Source organism: Girardinichthys multiradiatus, chromosome 13 (assembly GCF_021462225.1).
Source record: "Girardinichthys multiradiatus isolate DD_20200921_A chromosome 13, DD_fGirMul_XY1, whole genome shotgun sequence".
NCBI classification, from domain to species: domain Eukaryota; kingdom Metazoa; phylum Chordata; class Actinopteri; order Cyprinodontiformes; family Goodeidae; genus Girardinichthys; species Girardinichthys multiradiatus.
The window spans coordinates 24,828,383-24,836,548 of NC_061806.1; the positions used below are offsets into that span (position 1 = coordinate 24,828,383).

At 43.1% G+C, this 8,166-nt stretch overlaps 1 protein-coding gene across 2 annotated transcripts in view; it reads right to left on the reverse strand.

The window, feature by feature from the left end:
* The window catches only part of pag1 (phosphoprotein membrane anchor with glycosphingolipid microdomains 1), a 96,069-nt gene extending 88,387 nt beyond the window's left edge, over window positions 1–7,682 (reverse strand). For both annotated transcript variants that reach the window (XM_047384197.1, XM_047384198.1), the window contains exon 1: window positions 7,385–7,682. The gene's annotated coding sequence lies outside the window, so the exon portion shown is untranslated. The remainder of the gene's footprint in view (window positions 1–7,384) is intronic.
* Window positions 7,683–8,166: the final 484 nt, after the last annotated feature.

Consider the following 8,166-nt stretch of genomic DNA (forward strand, 5'->3'; position numbering starts at 1 on the left):
TTTGTCCCAGCCGTGGAACACTGGACCAGCTCTATACCCTCTACAGGGTGCTCGAGGGTTCATGGGAGTTTGCCCAACCGGTTCACATGTGTTTTGTGGACCTGGAGAAGGCATTCGACTGTGTCCCTCGTGATGCCCTGTGGGGGGTGCTCCAGGAGTATGGAATCGGGGGCCCTTTATTAGGGGCCATCCGGTCCCTGTACGAGCGGAGCAGGAGTTTGGTCCGCATTGCCGGCACTAAGTCGGACCTGTTCCCAGTGCATGTTGGACTCCGGCAGGGCTGCCCTTTGTCGCCGGTCCCGTTCATAACTTTTATGGACAGGATTTCTAGACGCAGCAAAGGGCCGGAGGGGTCTGGTTTGGGGACCAGTGGATTTCGTCTCTTCTTTTTGCGGATGACGTGGTCCTGCTGGCCCCCTCTAGCCAAGACCTACAACATGCGCTGTGGCGGTTCGCAGCCGAGTGTGAAGCGGCTGGGATGAGGATCAACTCCTCCAAGTCCGAGGCCATGGTACTCGACCGGAAAAGGGTGGCTTGTCCTCTTCAGGTTGGAGGGGAGTTCCTGCCTCAAGTGGAGGAGTTTAAGTATCTCGGGGTTTCGTTCACGAGTGGGGGAAGAATGGAGCGGGAGATCGACAGACGGATCGGTGCGGCTGCCACAGTAATGGGGGCGCTGTGCCGGTCCATCGTGGTGAAGAGAGAGCTGAGCCGAAAAGCAAAGCTCTCAATTTACTGGTCGGTCTACGTTCCTACCCTCACCTATGGCCATGAACTTTGGGTCATGACCGAAAGAACGAGATCACGGATACAAACGGCTGAAATGAGCTTCCTCCGTAGGGTGGCCGGGCACTCCCTTAGAGATAGGGTGAGGAGCTCGGCCATCCAGGAGGGGCTCGGAGTAGAGCCGCTGCTCCTCCACATCGAGAGGAGCCAGTTGAGGTGGCTCGGGCATCTATACCGGATGCCTCCTGGACGCCTTCCTCGGGAGGTGTTCCAGGCACGTCCCACCGGGAGGAGGCCCAGGGGACGGCCCAGGACACGCTGGAGGGACTATGTCTCTCGGCTGGCCTGGGAACGCCTTGGGCTCCCCCTGGAGGAACTGGAGGAGGTGTCTGGAGAGAGGGACGTCTGGGCGTCTCTGCTGAGTCTGCTGCCCCCGCGACCCGGTCCTGGATAAGCGGAAGACGACGAACGAACGAACGTTTCATGAATCTAAAACATAGAGATGAATAATCAGTTTTCTTGGACAATATGTTCCCTTTTTGCAAAGGTCTAACCTACTGGTGCTTACCTTAGCTGAATGGCATTTTTCTTTTGGATCTATATTGTAAGATACAAGACAAGCATTGAAAATATTTTTGTAACCTTCCTATCATGAGTGATGTGTAAAAGATCTTGTGAAAAATGAAGAGAAAATGAATTCAAAAGGATTTAGAAGCATCCAATATTTGCAATCAGATTAGCCTCAAAAGGATAAAAACTGGCTAAAACAGAGCAACTTTACCGCACTAAATTTTGCTTCTGCTCTACTCTCTCTTGCAGCTTGTATGAACTGCACACATGTCTCATGACATGTCTAGTTTCTGATACTGAAAATATCCATCTTAAAAACCTCTTTAGTTTGTAACCATGTCCAAAGAGTGTTGTCAACATCATCTGGTAGTGCTTGTGTATGGTACATTCACTGATCAGAAACAAAACAGGAGTTTTGAGTTCGAGATCCCCCTGTCACAGGTTAAGGCTGATCACACTAAAAATTTGCCGGTACTGGTCAACAGCCAACTTCTCTACACAGACTGTTTTAATAAAGCTTTTAATTCAATTCAATTCAAAAATATTTTATTAATGCCAAAGGGAAATTAAATGTTGTTGTAGCTCATATCATACAGCTTTCTTCAAATAACTGTTGTAGATTCTAATGGTTGTGGGTAAGAAGGATCTCCTGTAGCAGTCTGTCTAACAGCAGATCTGAAGAAGCCTCTGACTGACGACACTTGTTGTTGTACGACAGTCTCATGAAGAGGAAGCTCAGGGTTCTCCATAATGTTCTTCATTTTATGAAGAATTCTCCTTTGCACAATGATCTCCAGAGGTTCCAGAGGAGTCATCAGAACCGTTTTATTAGCTTGTTAAGCTTTTTAATTGATCTTCTTTGTCCCTGACCACACATCTCTGTCTCCCTCTCTAAAGCCTCTTTTTCTTGTTAAGCAAGTCCTTCAGGTCACTGGTGATTCAGGGTTTGTTACTGGGGAAGCATCTCACCTGTTCTGGTGGGGATGGTGTCATCCACACAGAAGTTTGTATGTGGGGGAAGTTTCTATTTCACACAGAAAAAAACAAGATTGTGATCTGATATGCCTAGAGGAGGTCATGCTTTAGAGATGTATGACTCGTTGACATTTGCATAAAAAACAAATCCAGCATTTTGTTTTCTCTGGTAGAGCAGCTGACAAACTTTTGAAACATTGGAAGTGTAGCAGACAGTGAAGCATAGTTAAAAATCACCAGACATTGCCACGAGTATTTGGGTGTTGAGTCTGTAGCTTAGCAACAAATGAGTCGGTGACATATCATGCAATGTCTGCAACAGTTGATAGTGGAACGTAAGCTGTCAAAATAACACTGGTGACCTCTCTGGGTAAATAATATGGACGGAAACTTACAGTTCAACTCACAGTTCAATATCTGGCCTGCATAGACAATAATTCACAGTAACATATCCTGGATTACACCATCTGTTGTTCACAAGCACTGCTAATCCACTTCCCTTGCATTTGCCACTCCTCCTTAAATCTCTGTCAATTTGTATTGTCAGAAAGCCTGGCAGAGACGCTGGAGTCAGGGATATTAACCTGCAGCTATGTCTCATTGAAACACGTAACACTGCTTTCCCGATACTCTGGCTGGGTCCTTTGTAGGGCTTCGAGTTCATCCAACTTGTTTCCCAAAGATGTCCCATTGCCCATCATAATCGATGAAAGAGATGGTTTGAACTTCCTCCTTCTCTCTCTACTCTTTGTTCCTGTCCGCATCCATGGGGCCTCCTTTTCAACTCATCAGCGACTTGGGGTTGTAATTTTATTTGTGCTTTTGAGATATTAATCAGCTGCCCCTGGTTGTAAAAAAAAAAACACCTTGTTGATAGTATGCATTATAACAAATGTCCAAACGTAAAAATGAAGCAGCAAAAATCCTTCCAGCTGCACAGCATCCAATATTATAATATAGTATCTGATTTTTATCCACAACAAAAGTAATCAATGTTCTTAAAAAGAATGTATCAGAGTCAAAGTAACAGAACTACTCCAACATGGTTCCACCTTGAGCGGCACAATTAAACCCACGTTGTTTATAATACTATTATCCAGTTCAGGTTTGACCCATCTATGGATTTTAGATTTGTAACTAGAAATTATCAAATGCATTCTACAATCATTAAAAACAACACAACAGCCATTTAACTCAGCACCAAGTTAGATAATGTAGTTCAGGTACCAAATTCAATGTAGTAACATTATCTTAAAGAGCTCACACAACTCAGAGGTTTACTAAAGTTGGGAAAGTCTAAATGATCATCATAAACTTATGATTGGTTAATTCACAACATCTAGTTACTTGGAGGCACACCTGTGGATGTATTTTAAGGCAACACCTACAACACACTGCTTCCTTGTGTGACATAATGGAACAAAAAATCAGGTGGTACTTTAGGATGAGGATCATGGACCTGAGGATCATGGACCTCCACAAGTCTTTTTCTTCCCACGGTACAATCTCCCAATGCCTGAAGATACCATGGTCATCTGTTCAAACAATATGCAAGCAAAAGTAGCATGGAAATGTCCAACCATCATATCGTACAGCAAGGAGATGAGTTCTTTGTCCCAGAGATTACATTTTTTGTGAGTGTTTCAAACCCAGAACAAAAGTAAAAGCAAAGGACCTTGTGAAGATGCTGGTTAAGGCTGGTAAGAGAGTGTCTTTATCCACAGGAAAAAAGAAATCCTGCACTGATATGGTTCAAAGGCTACTCAGCAAGGAATAAGTCATTACACCCAAAGAATCACAAAAATTCCAGATGATGGTTTCCAAATGCTCTAAGGGACAGAGACCTTCGTTTTTGGAGGCATGTCTAGAGGTTTGATGAAAATAAAATTGAGGTTTTCGGCCATAATCACAATTGTTTCATTAGGAGGAAAAAGGGGAGGCTTGAAAGCCTGAGAACACCATCCCAACTGTGAGGCATGGGGGTGTCAGCATCCTGCTATGTGGGTGTTTCTGCTGCCGGACGTGCACTTGAAGAAATGGATGGCATCATGAGGAAAGAACATTAAATGAATATATTGAGGCCGCATCTCAAGACATCAGCCATGAATATAAAACTTGGGAGGGATGGTCTTCCAAATAATCAAACTAGGAGATTTGTCAAAGTCAGTGTTTCAGAGTGGCCATCACAAACCTCTAAACTGTGATGGCCACTGTTTTGTTGGCAGAGCTGAAAGAATGGCCTACAAACTAGACTCAGATGGGCCAAAATTCCAGCAAACTACTGTGAGAAGTTTGTTAAAGAATACCCAAAATGTTTGACCCAAGAAAATGTGTGTAAATGTCTGATGTTAAAGAACATTACAAACATTTTACTACAATAATTATTACGCTCATTTTTCTGGCATTTATTTTATTCTGGTTTCAACTGTAATGCAGCCTAAAGATAAGGGTAAGACTGATGACTCAATACTTTTGAACAGTATACGATCTATCACTAAGATGTAATCCAACAGTATTCCTGTTTTAACCTGCGTGTTCTTTACAGTGGTCTTTAGTCTTCTAATAAACAGTTTAGTAGCCCACCCCTGTCCTCTTTTGCTTCTAACCTATCTCCTGCCTTCTGTACAACAGCTGCAAGCACCCACCCTGATCTCCATCCAAATTCCAGGATTAGCAGCCCTCTATGAATACCGGCGAGTTAAAACTGTCACAAAGCATTTGCCTTCCGCCGCCACACAGTCAGTTGCTTACAGAGTGACGAGGATTTAGCGATGCGCAGACTTCCCGCTCTGACCCTTCTGACATGTGCTTGTTTTAAGCTGCAAAAGCTTCCCTAGCACTTCTGTACAATGCACACATAATGGCACAATAACACAAGGCTGAGCCTCTTGAGATGTTTTCATATCCTCTAAATCCCTCAGCTTCCATGTTGGTTTTGAATAATTAAAGGAATTTATTGTTGCTGTCATTCAGTGGTTTGAAAATCAAAAATGTATTTAAATATAACTATCTAAACAATAACCAGTTTCCAGACTGAAATGGCTATTCATTTACTGTGTTTTTACCAAGAGATGCTGATAGAAAGAGAAGTCATTAATGTTTAGCCTGCCACACAGGGAAGTGCTGTGAATGCAAAGGAAAGCTAAAACAAAGTGCAAATTGTGTTTGCTGATGTGAACGTCAACTTGTGTGACAGCCAGATTGCTGCGGGGTATCTGCCAGCATATTCAACAACTGAGCACATCAACAGAAGCTGAAGGAAGGGGCTTGATTTGGGCTCTGTTTGCCTGTGTGTGTATGTATGTGTGTGTGTGTGTGTGTGTGTGTGTGTGTGTGTGTGTGTGTGTGTGTGTCAGTGTATGTGAATAAGATAAATGAGAACCGCCAGAGTGTGAAAATGGGGGTTTATTTGGCAGGTGAGCAGAAGGATGGATTTGTTGTTGAATTGAGTGTGTGTCTCATCTGCATACTATACAGCATGTGCACATACAGTACCAGTGAGCTGGGTTTGGCCATGCAAGCAAGCATGACAGCTTTAAACTCAGGTGGAGGAAAAGAGGTGACTCATGTCATTGTGAGTGAAGTGGGATGTTTATAAAACTCAGCTAATATAGAGGTACGTTACTATCAGCGAGTTTGCAACTGCAGTCTGAGCTAAAACCCCTGGACTGGTGTTTTGCTACTGGCTGCTACATCCTCTCAAAAAATCACTGTTTCAAGTGAGAACGTGCACATACCAAGGATATCATTCACTATCTATTTTCCTAATTCCTGTTAGTGCATAGATGACTGAAGGAGCTTTGCTTTGAGAAAACCCTTTTAGATTTACCTAAAGAGGGGTAGAATTTTCTTAAATCTACCAACTAATTAGATAGGAAGAGATGATATTGTCATTAAAAACTTCATTAATTTCAGTAAGTTAATTGAAGATTCATTTCACACAAATTACAAAAGTATCACTTTTGATGATTATGACTTATACCCACTGAAACACAAAAATTCTAAATCTCAGAATGTTAGAATATTACGCTGCAAAAAAGAAAATCTATATTTTTAAATGCAGAAACTGTTATGTTATGACCTACATATTCAAGACAGTCGGCAGTCAGTGACTTCCAAAACAAGGAGGGCAAGCCACAAAACGCAACTGTTCAAAGTGAGCTGTACCCAGGTATAGTGTTGGAACAACTGTGCTAGAAGAGGTGCACACACAGCAGGGACAACCAGTTTGGTCTTTTACTTTGAGGATTGTCAAGAGAAAGATGAGAGACGCCAGACCCATCGATACCAAAGACCTGAAGTCTGCTATTTAAGCACCCTGGGCATCCTGAACACCTCAGCAGAATGAAAGTATATATATATATATATATATATATATATATATATATACATACATACAGGAAAAACCTGTAATATAAAAAAACTATTTAAGCTGATTGATTTGTTTCATGTCAGGATGTCCTCTTGTCACAGTTTTAATGATGAAAACACATTCTACAGTAATAAATAACTATTTTTGGTTAAACAATTTCAAGATCCGAATATTGCCAACATCCCTATTATACAGGCACAGCCCCACATAGCACTGCCCTTATAAAACCAGTTTGCTTTGTGGATGTTTGCGACGCTGTAACAGTTGAAATAAATATGGGGGAAGTTGATTTGCATCTTTAAACAAGCGCATACCCTTAAATTAGAGATGTGACAGTTTCCCATATTTGTTCTGCAAAACGAGCCAAACACAGTTGAGGTAGCCTTAAATGACGTGAATTAAAGGCGGGGATCTGGTTTATCATCAGCAGCACATCTGATTGTTGAAGAAGCCTAATACAAATGGCATTTGATAACAATGCAGCAGCGAGCCCGGCGCTGTTTAGGAAAACTAAAATGCTTGAACAGATGGCAACAAGTTTCTGCTGTCAACATTTCTCAGCGCGACCACCGGGGCTGCCGCAGTCACTTCGCCTCGCCGCTCCCTCCTTCTCTCTGCCGCTCAACTTTTCTAGCTATCATCACATACGTTTAAAACCCTCCCTCCTAACCCCTAAAAAAAAACACAAAAAAAAAAACAACTTTTACACACTGAGAAGACGAAGGTTTGGAGAGGAGCGCTTACCCAGGGGCCGAGGCGCGGTGAGCGTTCAGCGGCTTGCCTGAGTCCAAAGTGGCTGGGTTTCTTCAGTGAGCTGTTCCTCCAAAGCCTCCCCCCTTCCCCTGGCGCTACGTTTGGTGGAGCTGAGGAACAGAAGCGGGGTGTCTGTGTTTGTGGAGGCCACAGGTAGAGATGCGGCTCGTTGCGCAGCCTGAACGCATTTCAGGAGGACGTTAAAGACGCGGAGCTTCTCGGTTGTGTCCAGGGTGCATCGCTGTGCGGTCGCTCCGCCAGCTGTAGAGGCTGCAGCCAGGAACGCCGGTGGGAGGAGGAGCGGCGAAAGCTGCCTCGCAAAGCGTCATGGGAAATGTAGTGCCACAACGCAGTTTTTATTATGACTTTTATTTGGCTTATTGCCTTTTGACTTAACTATGAGATATAGCTATTTATAATTATAAAGTAGTTGGGTTGATCTTGCTGCCAGTGATACTGGAGCGTCACACTATGTGGGAAAAAAAACTTGAACTACGAGGACTTCACACTCTTCAGCTTCACCTCAAACCAGCAACTTAGATGCTTGAAATTTGGACAAAATTGAGTGTTCTAGCAGGACAATGATCCCAAACACACATTAAAACTGTTTTTTGAATGCATGAAGCAGGCTGACAACATGACTTCACATCTACTCTGGAGTGGATGTGAAGTCAGCCCAATTGAAAATTCATTCCCTATACTATATAAAAAACAGAGAACTGTCAAGAATGAAAATAATTTAAATAAGTTTATAAATTCTGAAAAGAATAGTG